The 15,919-nt window shown below is 36.6% G+C and overlaps 1 protein-coding gene across 1 annotated transcript in view; it reads left to right on the forward strand.

The window, feature by feature from the left end:
* LOC127646435 (rap1 GTPase-activating protein 1-like) overlaps nt 1–15,919 on the forward strand; it is a 139,585-nt gene that overhangs the window by 76,762 nt on the left and 46,904 nt on the right. Inside the window, exon 2 of the mRNA XM_052130094.1 lies at nt 1,112–1,147. The gene's annotated coding sequence lies outside the window, so the exon portion shown is untranslated. The remainder of the gene's footprint in view (nt 1–1,111; nt 1,148–15,919) is intronic.

The raw sequence follows: 15,919 nt of genomic DNA on the forward strand, positions 1-15,919 counted from the left end.
TAAAATTCTCTCGCAGGTTACAACAAATGTGACTAACATCCTGCTAATGTTTCCTATGGACACATGTGAGTCTCGCTACGGACTCATTGATGTCCCCTGCTGAAGCGTTAATTCATATTGTTGACACAACAGCAACACTGAAACATTTTCCTTGTTCTCAGCAGAAGGTCAGAGGACACACAAGTTCTGTGATTGACAGCCCACAGGCCCTGAGGAGCTCTGACATTTTCACTGTAGGTTCAGGTCTAATCGAAGGCCATAAAAGGAGATACATTCTAATGCTTCTGTACAAAGGAAAGAAAGTCATATGAGTTTGAAACAAGGTGAAACTTATGACAGAATTTTACTTTACACAAAGAACCACATTGTGGAACCACCTTGTGGCAATAGAACAATATTACATCCAACAACAACTACAAAATGTTAGCCAAGAATAGGAGGTTCCTTCTGTCATTGTCTTCAGCATTGTGGCTATTTTGATATTTAGTCTCATGAAAGGCCTTATTCACAATACATTTGAGGGCTGGGCTGTTTTTAAACCAAATGCCATCATAAGAGTATAATTAGAACAAAACCACAGCTCCAATTCAGGGAGAATGTTTAAAAAGCTGCTAGTCTCATTAGCGTTTTGCAACCTTAAATGCCCTCAGCACATTTTAAGCCATTTCGTTAAGCAAACTGAGGAGTTCCACATCAAAATGTCTCAAAAGTATATGCGTACACACAAATTGTTAAGTTAAAGGTTTAGCATACAGCACAATTCATCAAGGATTGCGGAAATATTTCAGAGGATTTTAGCAATGGCAATTGCTTGTATTAATAGATGATCTGCTCCAGTGGTTCCTCATTATCCAATTGGCCCTCACCATTCGTTTTACTTTATAAGTCATCATTCAAGTTGAGTGTTGAAGTGTATAAGCAGTAAGTCAGTGGTGAATTAATTAGCCTTAGTATTTAGCAGGATAATGGCACTGCGTGAAGAGTGTTGTACGGAGTGTGTTAAATGTGTGAAATGAATTAGCCCCCTTATGGTGTAATGTCTATATACAGTATGTATTGTTGTCTTATAATGATAGGGTTTTTAACTGTATGTTTTTGTTTGTCTCTGCAGAGTGGACAAAACCTTTTCCAGGACAAGACATGTATGGTAAGCCTTTCTCATTCTTAAAGGTTTTTACTAGGGATGCACCGAAATAAAAATTCTGGTCTGAAACCGAAACCGAAAATCCAGGATGCACTTGGCTGAAAACCAAAACCGAAATTAACTTTTTTTTTTTAACCTATTTTTTTGTGGATAATTGTATTAATATTATAGTTTTTCATTAATTTCATGAATTTAATGAATCTGAATTGAAAAACTACAAACCAATAAAATAAATCACACTTTTATTGAAAGTAACACACCAAAATTGGACAAATTTATAAAACTATATTAAGTATTATTCTTCATTCAGTTCTGTAAAAATCTAATTTTACAGATTTTATTAACAATTATCCAAATAATGTAAAGTTTTAGAAAACTATTATATACAAAACAACAGTCAAGTAATGAACTTAGCTAGCATCTTTCAAAAGGCTAGAATCTTTCAAAAAGTTTAAATATGCAACAGTAATTTTAATTGAAACAAAAAGGCAGAACATAGAATGGCAGAGGGCCTCTATTCCACTGATCTATATATAACTATAATATATAATTATATATAGATCAGTGCTCTATTCTGTTTATGTAAACGTATGTACACTTTAAGTGAAAATTATTGTGCAAAACAACAGTAATTGAACTAAATCCAATCTCAACTGTAAACGACAGATGTATCCTCAAGTGAAGAACAAGTGTAATGTAATTGCTATACACATCAAATTGGACCGCTTTCTCTTCAAGAACAAATGTTGCTAAACTTTCTGACAGTCTCTCCTGTCAGAAAGCTCATCAAGAACATGAGATGCTGCACTGAACAGTCTCTCACTCTCTGTGCTGGTGCTTGATATAAATACCTGTGCGCAATCCGCGCAAGCAATGGAAAGCGGTCTTTGTTTATGCGCTAGTAGTCAAGGGAATTGTCGCTTCTGGCAATGGGTAGTTCAGCTAGATACGTCTCAAGTTGTGGAGTAGCTGCGCTAGTTGTGGCACTGCTGTGGATCGGGGCACTTTCCTGTAGAATCTCTTGCTGTACTCTGTGTGTGTGTGTGTGTGTGTGTGTGTGTGTGTGTGTGTGTGTGTGTGTATATATATATATATATATATATATATATATGTAGTATATGTATATATATATATATATATACAGTGAGGAAAACAAGTATTTGAACACCCTGCTATTTTGCAAGTTCTCCCACTTAGAAATCATGGAGGGGTCTGAAATTGTCATCGTAGGTGCATGTCCACTGTGAGAGACATAATCTAAAAAAAAAATCCAGAAATCACAATGTTTAATTTTTAAACTATTTATTTGTATGATACAGCTGCAAATAAGTATTTGAACACCTGTCTATCAGCTAGAATTCTGACCCTCAAAGACCTGTTAGTCTGCCTTTAAAATGTCCACCTCCACTCCATTTATTATCCTAAATTAGATGCACCTGTTTGAGGTCGTTAGCTGCATAAAGACACCTGTCCACCCCATACAATCAGTAAGAATCCAACTACTAACATGGCCAAGACCAAAGAGCTGTCCAAAGACACTAGAGACAAAATTGTACACCTCCACAAGGCTGGAAAGGGCTACGGGGAAATTGCCAAGCAGCTTGGTGAAAAAAGGTCCACTGTTGGAGCAATCATTAGAAAATGGAAGAAGCTAAACATGACTGTCAATCTCCCTCGGACTGGGGCTCCATGCAAGATCTCACCTCGTGGGGTCTCAATGATCCTAAGAAAGGTGAGAAATCAGCCCAGAACTACACGGGAGGAGCTGGTCAATGACCTGAAAAGAGCTGGGACCACCGTTTCCAAGGTTACTGTTGGTAATACACTAAGACGTCATGGTTTGAAATCATGCATGGCACGGAAGGTTCCCCTGCTTAAACCAGCACATGTCAAGGCCCGTCTTAAGTTTGCCAATGACCATTTGGATGATCCAGAGGAGTCATGGGAGAAAGTCATGTGGTCAGATGAGACCAAAATAGAACTTTTTGGTCATAATTCCACTAACCGTGTTTGGAGGAAGAAGAATGATGAGTACCATCCCAAGAACATCATCCCTACTGTGAAGCATGGGGGTGGTAGCATCATGCTTTGGGGGTGTTTTTCTGCACATGGGACAGGGCGACTGCACTGTATTAAGGAGAGGATGACCGGGGCCATGTATTGCGAGATTTTGGGGAACAACCTCCTTCCCTCAGTTAGAGCATTGAAGATGGGTCAAGGCTGGGTCTTCCAACATGACAATGACCCGAAGCACACAGCCAGGATAACCAAGGAGTGGCTCTGTAAGAAGCATATCAAGGTTCTGGCGTGGCTAGCCAGTCTCCAGACCTAAACCCAATAGAGAATCTTTGGAGGGAGCTCAAACTCTGTGTTTCTCAGCGACAGCCCAGAAACCTGACTGATCTAGAGAAGATCTGTGTGGAGGAGTGGGCCAAAATCCCTCCTGCAGTGTGTGCAAACCTGGTGAAAACCTACAGGAAACGTTTGACCTCTGTAATTGCAAACAAAGGCTACTGTACCAAATATTAACATTGATTTTCTCAGGTGTTCAAATACTTATTTGCAGCTGTATCATACAAATAAATAGTTAAAAAATCATACATTGTGATTTCTGGATTTTTTTTTTAGATTATGTCTCTCACAGTGGACATGCACCTACGATGACAATTTCAGACCCCTCCATGATTTCTAAGTGGGAGAACTTGCAAAATAACAGGGTGTTCAAATACTTATTTTCCTCACTGTATATATATATATATATATATATATATATATATATATATGTCTTGAAATTTGCAGATCGCAAATTTGATGTCCTTATCAGAAACTTTGAAGAATTTCCACACCGCTGACATGATCGGCCTTTGTTTGGTAGCGCCGTGATAAGGGCTAGATCGATCCAGAGTGAAATCTGAGCACTGAGGGGCGGGGTGAGGAGGTACATATTTTCGGCTCATATTTTCGGCTCATATTTTCGGCCTTTTTTCTCTTTCGGCCAAAAACCGAAAGTGCCATTTTCGGCCGAAAATTTTCGGCTGCCGAAATTGTGGTGCATCCCTAGTTTTTACACACTTGTTACTAGTGGTCAACTGATTTTGCGATGACCAATATGCATAATACAGATATACAGTATACTATGTATACAGAATTTTCTATATATATATATATATATATATATATATATATATATATATATATATTTATTTATTTATTTATTTATTTATTTAAGCAATGTCACACTCGCAATCGTGCTATATGGCCCTACATCAGCACTGCTGTGATTCGGCCACAGTAATCACATCAGTGCTGATTTAGGGCCATATAGCACGATTGCGAGTGTGATATTGCTTATATACAGCAGTTCAATGAACAAGTACATTTTAAAAAATTAGGAAAAACTGAGTACGGTCATAAAAAGAACTTTATTACGTGACCGATCAGAATCTGCCGTTGCTAGTTCAAAACAAATGATGTGTCCAAACCTCCGTTAGTTATTCAAAATGTTCACTTCAGAAATAGTATCACGGCATGTGTTGTTTCTAAGAAGTCATTGGATAAACAAGGATAAATGGATGGGTGGGTGTGTGTGTGTGTGTGTGTGTGTGTGTTAGAGAGATAGAGAGAGAGAGCAAGTTGTACGATCACCTGTTGCGACACTCAATCAGAGATGCTTACAGCTTTCTGAAGGTCAGCTTTCTCATTGGAATATAGACGTCCAAACGGGGTGTTCCTCTCTATTTCAGGGTAGCCTGTGCGCAAATGTCATTCACTATAAACAGCGATGTCCTCTGCCATTTTAAACAGTATGTACCCAATGTGGAAACTCACCAACTGGCTCATATAACACACAAAAATTATCTTTTGCCACCACCTGCTGGCTAACATATGTAATTTCAAAAATAAAGACAGTAACTCCTAACACATATGCACTACGCTTGCACTTTAGTTTAGAACAGCACGAACACAAGCAGAGTGATACACACAGTGAAGCATCTGAGTGCTGATGCTGTCACACATCAGTGCTCATGGAACGTCTCTCGTCCAATCAGATTTGAGGACAGGATCTAGTGTGTGTGTATATATATTTATATTTATATATATTTATTATGTAAAACAGTATATTATTTATTAAATAAATTACATTAAATGTACATATAATATAATGTAATAAATATTTTATATGTAATGTACATAATGTAACAAAAGCAAATGACAAAATGACAAAAATAAAATCAACAATTATTTTTAACAATATTTTACTCAAAATGCTCTTAGAAATATTACAAATGTGAAAATGTTATGCACTGGCAAGCTGTTAACAAATTTTCAAATGACGAATTGGAATTCCAGAATGGATATTAATATTTACAGAGTTGAATTTGAACGCATCGTATGGGACCTTTTACATCAAAAGCACATAGGGTCTAAAAAAGTTAGACATAGTGCAATGAATGAAACAGAATGCAAGTGACTTGACATGTTCATAAGATACAGCATCTAAAAAGCAGCACTCCTGTGCGTGACGCAGTTCAACGGTCAAAGACGTTACATAAAATGAGATGTTTACATGGAGAAACAATTGCTAAGCAGTTCAGACGGATGCAATTAATTGCCGAAGTCGGCGGGATTATCAGTCATTCTGATAATCTCAAAATGGGCAACAATCTGCCAATTAATCAACCAATATCTGTACATCTTTACCTCTACACGTACATCATGTATAATTTTTTATTACCACGCGCGATACCACGCATTAAGATTTGGAAATGTACTCTTCTATATTTGGTTGTATATATTCTGATTACAGTCAGTAACCAGAACAGTCACCTTAAGTGCTGGTATCTGTGTATATGAGTGGTTCTGAAGTTTCGAAGTCAGGTTGCATCCACTTACTCGACAAACTCTCAGATAGTTTTGAATCACCCATCCCCAACCGACCACTGATGGAAACTTTTACGCCTACCTGAATGACAGCATTATTACTATAGGGGGAACTGGCTACGTATTAAGCTGGTTTATAATGGCTGTGAAGAGCATGTGTCTGGGGAGATGTGGAGAGAGAAGAGGGAATGTGAAAGGAAAGGGAGAATGCCGAATGTAATTATGGCGGGACCTGGGTTTCACTCTGTGTATCATCCCAGATGAGCACTGCAATGCATACTAATGCGACAAGAGACCTAAGCGATTGCACACTAGAAAAACTATCATTCCTTTTTCTTTTTCTTTTTTACTTCCTTAAAATTGTTTGCTCTTGTTATTTCTCCTTTAAATATTTCTCTCTCCCTCTTTCTTATCCTCATTTTTAATCGTGCTCACATTCAAGTAGGCAATAAATGTTTAAAGGAACTTTCAATACCAGTTAAGCTCAATCAACAGCATTTGTGGCATAATGTTGATTACTACAAAACAAACAAACAAACAAAAAACATTTAGACTCGTCTTGATGCACTGATTAGGAAATTTGAGGCCGATACCAATCTCCGATTTATTTAACCACTAAGACAGTGTGCCCTTTGCCATGCTTTTGCAAGTTATATGCTGCAGTTATATGTTTATGCCCCACACAGTAAAATGATGGTAATACTTTACAAAAAGGTTACATTTGTTAATATTATTTAACAACATTACTTTTGTTAACATAGCACATTTTTCAAATTAAAAGTTGTACTAGTTAATGCACATTAATACACTATGAACTAACAAGAACTAACAATGTGCAATTGTATTTTTATTAACTAAAATATTTTTAATAAATGCTGTAAAAAAACAATTGTGTTCTTTGTTTTTTCATAATACCTAATGCTTTAATGTTAAAGAAATTAAACCTTTTTATTAGGTGTTACCAAAATTACATTAATTGTGAATTACTAACATATGTTTATATTGAAAACAGTTATGAATAGTTCTGTTGCCAATATCAAAAGGTCATTGTGACATACTGGCAACCAAAAACCATGAGAGCATCACACACAGTAGAGATTCTTGCAAAAATAAGAAAAATATATCCATTACAAGCTCTAAAACAGCTCCAGTGAGAAATCATTAATACCTATGATTAGTTTTTTGTCTTTGGCGTCTTGTTGCAACACACATCACTAATTATTAAGCAAATGCGTGAAGACACGGTGCAGTTATTGAAGGTTAATCAGTTATATATTTTAGTGGTATTGTGACCAACATTAATTGGATTTAAATTGGGATCCTCAGAGAATAGCGCCGAGATGAGTGACTGATGAGATATTGAGAGCACCTGGAGAGCTGCATGACTCGCGTTACATCGCGTGTATTTGCATGTTTATTTGTTGTTTAATTTGTTTTTTATACCCATTAGCAGCCTCTTTATCCTCTTCCTGCTCACTGTGCAATGAGTCAGAATAACTACCGTATTGACTTATTGATTAATATTCAACACATCATGTAATTCTTACACATTTTTAAAAACATAACGATAAATGATAATCATCGAATGCTTAGAATTGCCAACAACTCACCCTCCAAAGGCCACTCTGTCATGCTTTAAGGGCTGAGGAAGTGCTAATTTATTAGAGGAGCAGTGTATGTGTGATTCCCTGCATGCTGCAAAAAAAGATCGACCCTAAATCTAGGCACGATCGCCAATCATGGATTTAAGATGAATATCGGACGATTTAGATCGGTGGCTGATCGATTGGTGCACCCCTAAATGGAAGTGAATGGGGCCGGTTATGAATGTTAAAATACACGTGTGTGTAATGTTTGTGTTTTGAGGCTGTAACGGTGTGTATTTTCATGTTTATGGACTGGCCTCATTCAATTCCATAGTAAGTGCCTAAATGTAAACGTGATTTTTTTGCATAAATTAGGGGGCCGATTAGTGGTAATTAACTCTATGCTACAAATGCTTTCATTTTAGCCTAATTTGTACTAAACCTGGAAATTGAAATTGAAAGGTGGAAATTCCGACACTCCGAGTTGAATGGAATGCATCATGAATTATCACAGCAACAAAAATACAGAGCACAGTGACTCCAAAGGAGCGTGCGTATACACACACCAGGCGTGTAATAGTATGCAGACAGAGCTGGAGAAGCGTGCGCACACAAGGCAAGTTTTTGTAACAGATTATGTTGTAACAGCCTATAATAATGAATAGGTGAGACACTGAAACAACGAGAAGCAGTGCAGCAGCCAAAGACTTATGTTGTGTAAGTAATGAGACTTATGATGTTTGCCTGGTGGATGATATAATGGGCAAAAAATTTGACTTAGATTTAAAAGGGACCTGAACCATATCTGGGAACTAGAATATCATAGAATCTGGGCTTGACTCTTTTGAACTGTGCCAGTAAGCAATAACCAAGCAATCCCAGAACAACCTAGCAATCACATACTGTAGCAACGTACTAGCAAATACCTTGAACAATCTGGTATGGCTGAATGATTAATCAAAATAAAATTGATATCGCAATATGACCCCGTGCAATTTTCAAGCTGTGAGGACTACAATTTCATTAAATAAGTAGTCTCAATGTGCTGCCCGCTGTGCTGCGCCTATGTGCACGGCTGTTTTGTCTGTAGTGTGTAGTGCTTTCTTAAATGCATGTAAATGGGATCATTGTATTACACATGTGGTTTCAGAGTGGTTCTGTGCTCCATACATACAAACACTATCTATCTGGTGCCCTGAGTGACAGATGTGCTAGAACAGTATTTCCAGTTGGCAGTAAAGCATGGGCAAAGCACGTTATAATTTTGGTTAAAAGGAATCACATGTTTTTTTTTAATAATCGCAATTATATTTTTGGTCCAAATTGTTCAGCCCTACAATCTAGCAACCACACAACAATGCCCTGGCAACTTCCCACAACACCCTAGCATTGTAGTGGCAAGTTTTTTTAAGAGCAAGCACAAGTCAAGATGCTTTCGATATATTGGCAACATTTTCCTCAACAGTGACAAAACAGGTTAAAGTACAGTTATAAATTTCATATTGCTGGTGTTTTCAATTGCACTATGGTCGAGCATACAGAGATGTTTTGAATTTACAGCACCAAGTCGCTGTGAGCCCAAACACTTCCTGAAAAGCCTCTCATATGACCACCACCACTGTCAGAGCCGGTGTTGAGCGACACAATTATCTTATGATAAGACCTATTCAGATCAGTCTTACACATCAGCCTGGTATTTTCTTCAGCATTGCATGAATGTTTCTGCTGTTATAGTTGCTGAGATGCCCGTTTGAATATTGATTTTAGGCTGGTTTACTGTCTTGATCATGCTGGTCTGAGAAAATTGTTGAGACAACCATCAGATTTATGGGGAACAAACTGTGAAAGGGAAAATGGATGCATAAGTAAAAGCTCTTCACTGGATGTGGCATCCCCATGTCCTTTCTCAAGGGACAACCTGGTGTTTGGTATGAGGGCTTGTCAGGGACAACAGGGATGCTTTTAAGCTGCTACAGTGTTAGATTGGATATGCTACTTTGGAAGGACAAAGTAGCTTTTTGATTACTCATTTTGTTGCGCATTGAGTGCATTGAGTTGTTTCTGCTAGAAAAATTGGAGACATAGAGGTACATTTACATGTTCAGACAAAAACCCGACAGCTGCTCAAAGACCACTGGATGGAGCATAGCAGAATGTAGGGGTTTCTTAAAAGTTTCGAACTACATTTAACTTGACAGTGCCTAAAATGTGCCATTAATGGATGAATATGCTGACAACCAGTGAAATGCGACGCAACCACATCGAAACACTCCCAAAGAGTCCATATGATGAAAAAAAAATATATAGTCCAGATGCAAGAATGTTTCCTGTGAAAACAGCCTAATTAGACCCTGGACGGATCAACAAACTCAGTTGCAAAATGGATTGATATGGACTGTAGACCATTTAAAGCCTTATGTTCAATGATATATATATATATATATATATATATATATATATATATATATATATATATATATATATATATAAATAAAAAATAGATTGACTTCTAAAGCCACTTTTTTCATTGTCTAATCAGTGCTTGTCTGCCACAATAATGGAATGTCTTTAGTTATCTGAATCATTATGTTTATTAGATACAACGTGGTGTCAATGTGATCTTCAGCTGTTGTAGCCCATCTGACTCAAGGTTGGACGTGTAGTGCATTCTGAGATGCTGTTCTGCACACTACAATTGTACAGAGTGTTTATCTGAGTTACCATAACCTTTCTGTTAGCTCGAACCAGTCTGGTCATTCTCCATTGACATCTCTCATCAACAAGGCATTTCTGTCTGCAGAACTGCCTCTCACTGGATGTTCTTTATTTTTGGCACAATTGTGAGCAATGTCTAGAGACTGTTGTGCGGAGATCAGCAGTTACAGAAATACTCAAACTAGCCTGTTTGGCACCAACAACCATACCACGGCGAGATCACAGAGATAAAGTATTTCCCCATTATATCCCTTCAAATATGGTTCCCCATGTTTAACCTTCAATAACTGCATTGCGTCTTCACACATTTGCTTAATGATTAGTGATTTGTGTTGCAACAAGACGCCAAAGACAGTAAACAAATCATAGATATTAATGATTTCTCACTGGAGCAGTTTAAAAGCTTGTAATGTTGAAAGTATCTCTACTGTGTGTGATGCTCTCATGGATTTTGGTTGCCAGTATGTCACAATGACCTTTTGATATTGGCAACAGACTATTCATAACAAATAAATGTTATTTAATTTAAATTTGGTAACACCTAATAAAAAGTTTTAATTTCTTTAACATTAGTTAATGCATTAGGCATCATAAACAAACAATGAACTATATATTACAGCATTTATTAAACATAATGTTAGTTAATAAATATACAATGGTTCATTCTTAGTTCATTGTGCATTAATGTGCATTAACTAATACAACTTTTGATTTAAAAAATGTGTTAGTATATGCTGTAACTAACATTTGTTTATGTTAACTACAGTAATGTTGTTAAATAATGTTAACAAATGGAACCTTTTTGTTAAGTGTTACCATCATTTTACTGTGTGGGGCATAAACATATAACTGCAGTGTCCGGGTCTGTGCAGAGAAGAGAAGAGAGAGTGAGGATCCAAATAATGAACACACTTTATTATATTATTAAGAACAGATGACAGAAAGCTGTCAATGTGCATGCATGACGTGCTGATAAGGTGGCATGCAGTCTCCTGGAGCACACGCATGTAAAAGGTTCTCACTCTTTGTTTCTTTCTTTTGAACTTTTTTTCGCAAGAATAGTATCGTCCATGAGAGTGCTGTAAAAATTGCCTCAGACATCTCCGCTCAGGTGGTATTTTGAGTTCAGTTCACTTTATTTTCACAGAACAGTTCATTGTGACCACAAATCTGCAGCCTATACATCTGTGATTAAAACATAAAATACAAAAACACGTTCACCTCGAATATATTATCATTATAATTATTATTTTTACATTTATAATTGTTTTTATGTATTCATTTGTGTAAGTAATTTTCCGCCTGCATGTGTTGACGGACACTTGCCTGATGGTAAATTAATAAATATATATATCTCCTGAAGGAGGGAACAAAACAGATTTATTCACAAACATGATCCTGGACAACGAAATACCCGACCGATAGATAATGCACTGATGTAGTAGGTTCTTTGCCAGAAATATGGTAACAACTGTTGTAAAGCCATCTTTCAAAAAGTTGAACATCACACATTTTAAATGCACTTATTTTTCTCCAGTTTCATTTGAACTTTTAGTTCAAATAAATACAAAAATAAGTTCAAAGTTTGAAATCAAGGTGTTTTGCTTTATTGTGTAGGCTTAACCCTAACCCTGCTTAATGAAAATTACCCCGTAGTACCACCTAGCGTCCAACCAGCGGTAATACCGGTGTGCGTCGGTTTCCTGCTGAGTTTATTTTTTTTCCCTGCGACCAACCGACCAATCAAAACTTTTGGTCAATTTTACATATACACTGTTGTTTTTTTTGTTTTTTTTTTCTTTTTATTTGTGTTTTTTTATGGCTTATATATATTCGCTTAAAATTCTGTTATTTAATTAAATTAAATTACCATGATCAGACGATTATTGAATAATTGTGAAAGGCCTAAATATTATCAATTGACAGCCTTTGCTTTAAAAATATATTGCCATTGCAGATAATCTCAAAATGCCCAAATTCTTTCCTATATTTTGGTCCATGATCACATTTTGGTAAGAAAGCATTGTTTTGCTATATGTAACACTAGGCACGCCATGTTCCTATGTAGGATATGGACACATATAACACGTAATAGAGATATTTGCCATGGGGATGCTATTTCTCTAAAGATTTTTTGTTGTTGTTTTGGACCTTAGTTTGCCCAGATTCAGTAAGGTCAGAAGCCTTAGTCATTGGTGACATTGGTAAGCAATGTCTCTCAGCTACATATCATATTAACTCAGATGACTTGTATACACCCAGAGGTCTGGGCTTTCACAGAATGTGTTCATTTGAGAGATCATTAAAATGATCTTTGAAGCATGTTTGAAATGGTATTGAAAATTACTCACAGCCATCTTGGTTTGGAGCTCTAGAAAACGTCTTTCTTCTTACCTTTATTCTGGAGAACACAAGAAGAAACATCAGAGGACTGGAACATTCATTCAACCAAGTTCACAATGTAACAGATTTATTGCATTTCAATTTCTTGCTGAATTGGAATATATTTCAAAGTCTGGAATTGTAAGAATACATACGGACTGGTTTGATGTAAATGAGAAAATTATCTTCATCTAGAATCAGATCAAATTTTAAACTTGTGAATCTTAGGCTAATAGGTTATGTTGGAAATGAAGGCCATCACAATTACTTTATTTAATTTTATTACTCGATTAAAACATCCCTCAAATACAAAATGGCAGAATCAACATATCGAAAATAAGGCAGAAGTGACGCAGCCCATGGATGAGAGTCCGAACACGTAAATACAAGAAGTGTCGGCTAGGTAACACTGGAATGAACTCTAACCCTATTTACAGTATCTACACAATCATTTCCAAAACAGGCTTTTATGAAGCAACTTAAATAAATGTCATGAAAAAGATGTCCATCGGACTGTATTAAAGTCATGCAGTGACAGATGCACAAACACTTTCTGTTCAATAAAACTTACTGAACACAGATGATCTAAGAAGGTTATTAGACACAAAATCTGACTGCACTGCTTGGCTATTCTGAATAAAACTATGCCGTATTTTTAAAAATAGACTTTGGAGACTTTTTGTTTATGAGACTCTAATATATAAGATAATATACAGTTTTACAGCATGAATGCCGCTCAAATTGCTGTTTGTTGAAGAACGATGACAAAGGGTAATTCTTTTATGTGAGATCTCATGTAAACAATGGAGAATATATCAATATTGTTTATGGACAAAAAGTGCTATTGGATGTTTTTCAATGAACGCTTGACATGGACAATTGACCCAAGTGTGGCGAACTGGATTGCGTTTTGGATCGTGTTTTCATAACAAATGTATGAAGTCCCGTTTTGATATTGTATGTTTTCAGTTGTACTCCTGGCACAAATAACTAAATTGCTGTTTCTGGAGCATTGCTATCATGAATAGCAATGTTTAACCCTTAAACCTTTGAAAAGATGTCTAATCTGTTAATATTAATTGCATTTATAGACTGTAAATTATATATTAAATGTAAGCAGAGTGACGTCACTACCGCTGTGAAATTGCATATCAACAGGTTAAGAGTGTTTACTCAAAAAGGAGCTGAATGTTTGGATGCTTAAGGGCATTTTAAGCGCAAGCGACAAGCTTTTGTGATCTGGACAGTATGTAGCTCAAGTGCAACAATGCCCTCAAGAACTAAACGCTAGGGAGTAAAACCATCTCTCTTATACTGAAAATAGCCTATTGTATTCATTGCTGTATGTACTGTAAGGTATAGTTAAAAACAACCAAATAAAATGACTTTAATATATCCACAAACTATTACCATGAATTTAATATATCCACAAACTATTACCATGAATATAACTCATCCTCAATAAACAAGATTGGTGGGCAGACATTGTTTCCAAAAAGATAATATATTTTATTTCCATGGTCTTATTTCACATATTTGAGTTCTAAACTGAAATGCTAGAGCATGTTGAAGTAGTTAATGAAAAAAGTAGATCTTGCATTAAAAAAATTTGGGAACACCTGAAGTAGCCAATGGCAGAAACAGGTGGGCATCTCGTCCTTCGTGTCAGGAAACCCGCATATGAAATAGTGATGGGTTGTTTACGATCGAGTCGGCTCTTGTAGGTGAACGTTGGGAGCCGGCTCGCATATCAGAATCTATTTATAAAAATATTTAAAAACAAATTAAGATACGAATAATCTAAATATTTAAAAATAACGAATAATATAGGCCGAAATGCTCAAGCGCACACATTAGTTCTGACTGTCTGCTCAGAATAAAAGCCTCACCTGTTGTTCCTGTCAATCAGACATGCAGTGTCAAACAAATGAACCGAAGATGCGTGAGGGAGGGCGGAGCCAACTTATGTTGTTCAGATTGTATTTTAATTGTAACATTTATATGCACTTTGTTATCTACATTGAAAAGTTATACTTTAAATGCACACGTGAAATAACATCCTTCTTTTTTACATTTATTTCAATTTGTGGGATGCTGCAGTTTTGCAAATTATTTATTTTTCTTTGATATGGTGCATTATTCTATTATCAGTAACGCCGCTACCTACATGCATACTACGCAGTTTGCGTAGGGCATCAACTCCCTAGGGGGGCACCATCTTACCCTAGGATGGCACCAGAAAGTCCACCGGCTACCCTTACTCGTTCGCTCCAGGTGCTATACGTTATTCAAGGACCCGAAAGCAGTTGCGCAACACTGACGATCGCTTCACGCTCATATCATGCATAGGGCATCAATTTGGCCAGCGATGGCCCTGTCTATTATGTTGTTCAGATTGTATTAGTTTTGATTGGTTAGATTTATATGCACTTTGTTTATATACAATAAGTTATACTTTAAATGCAAATGTTTAATACTATTATGTTTCTTAACAAATCAATGCATTTTTAAATAAATTGTGGTTAAGGTAGAGTATAATTTAATTTAATAATTTAATTAGAATTTTTTTAACACCAATTATGAAAAGAGCCGGAATGCCCATCGCTAATCTGAAAAGAGATAGTGTAGCGAAACATCTCGCGGCGGCATATCCAGTGCTCTGGATGAGACCGGAGAAACCATCAGGCTCTGTGTAAGCAGCCTTGAGGAGGCAAGTGCTGCAGTCTGAGGAGGAGAAGTGGAAGCAGCTGAAAATAAAGATAAACATTTGGGCCGCTTATCAGACTCCACCACAAAAACTAAGTTTACATTAATCCCACATACGACAATGTGCGGAGATGATCGGTCAAATTGCTGACATAATGAGAGATCGCTGGCTGACCTCTAAGTATGCCAGACGGTCAACATACAAAAGCAGCTGGACAACTGATATCCTTTGATTTTAGTAGGCATGGGTTCAATGTGTGAATTGGGAGGTAGGTGCTGTTCCACAGATGTGTGTCCCTTAGTACATGCACACACACTCATACACGCAGTATATGTATGTATGTAAATATGTATGTAATAAATTGTTTGTTAATAAACTCTGTATTTAATTTTCACTGTGCTCCTAAATTTTTTCATTTAGGAGCGCATGTACTCCTTGGGAAAAAGTTAGCGTAGAGCCCTGAGTAGGTGTACAGGTGTTTCTAATAAAGTACACAGTGAGTGT

This window comes from Xyrauchen texanus, chromosome 7, assembly GCF_025860055.1.
Source record: "Xyrauchen texanus isolate HMW12.3.18 chromosome 7, RBS_HiC_50CHRs, whole genome shotgun sequence".
Taxonomy (NCBI): Eukaryota; Metazoa; Chordata; class Actinopteri; order Cypriniformes; family Catostomidae; genus Xyrauchen; species Xyrauchen texanus.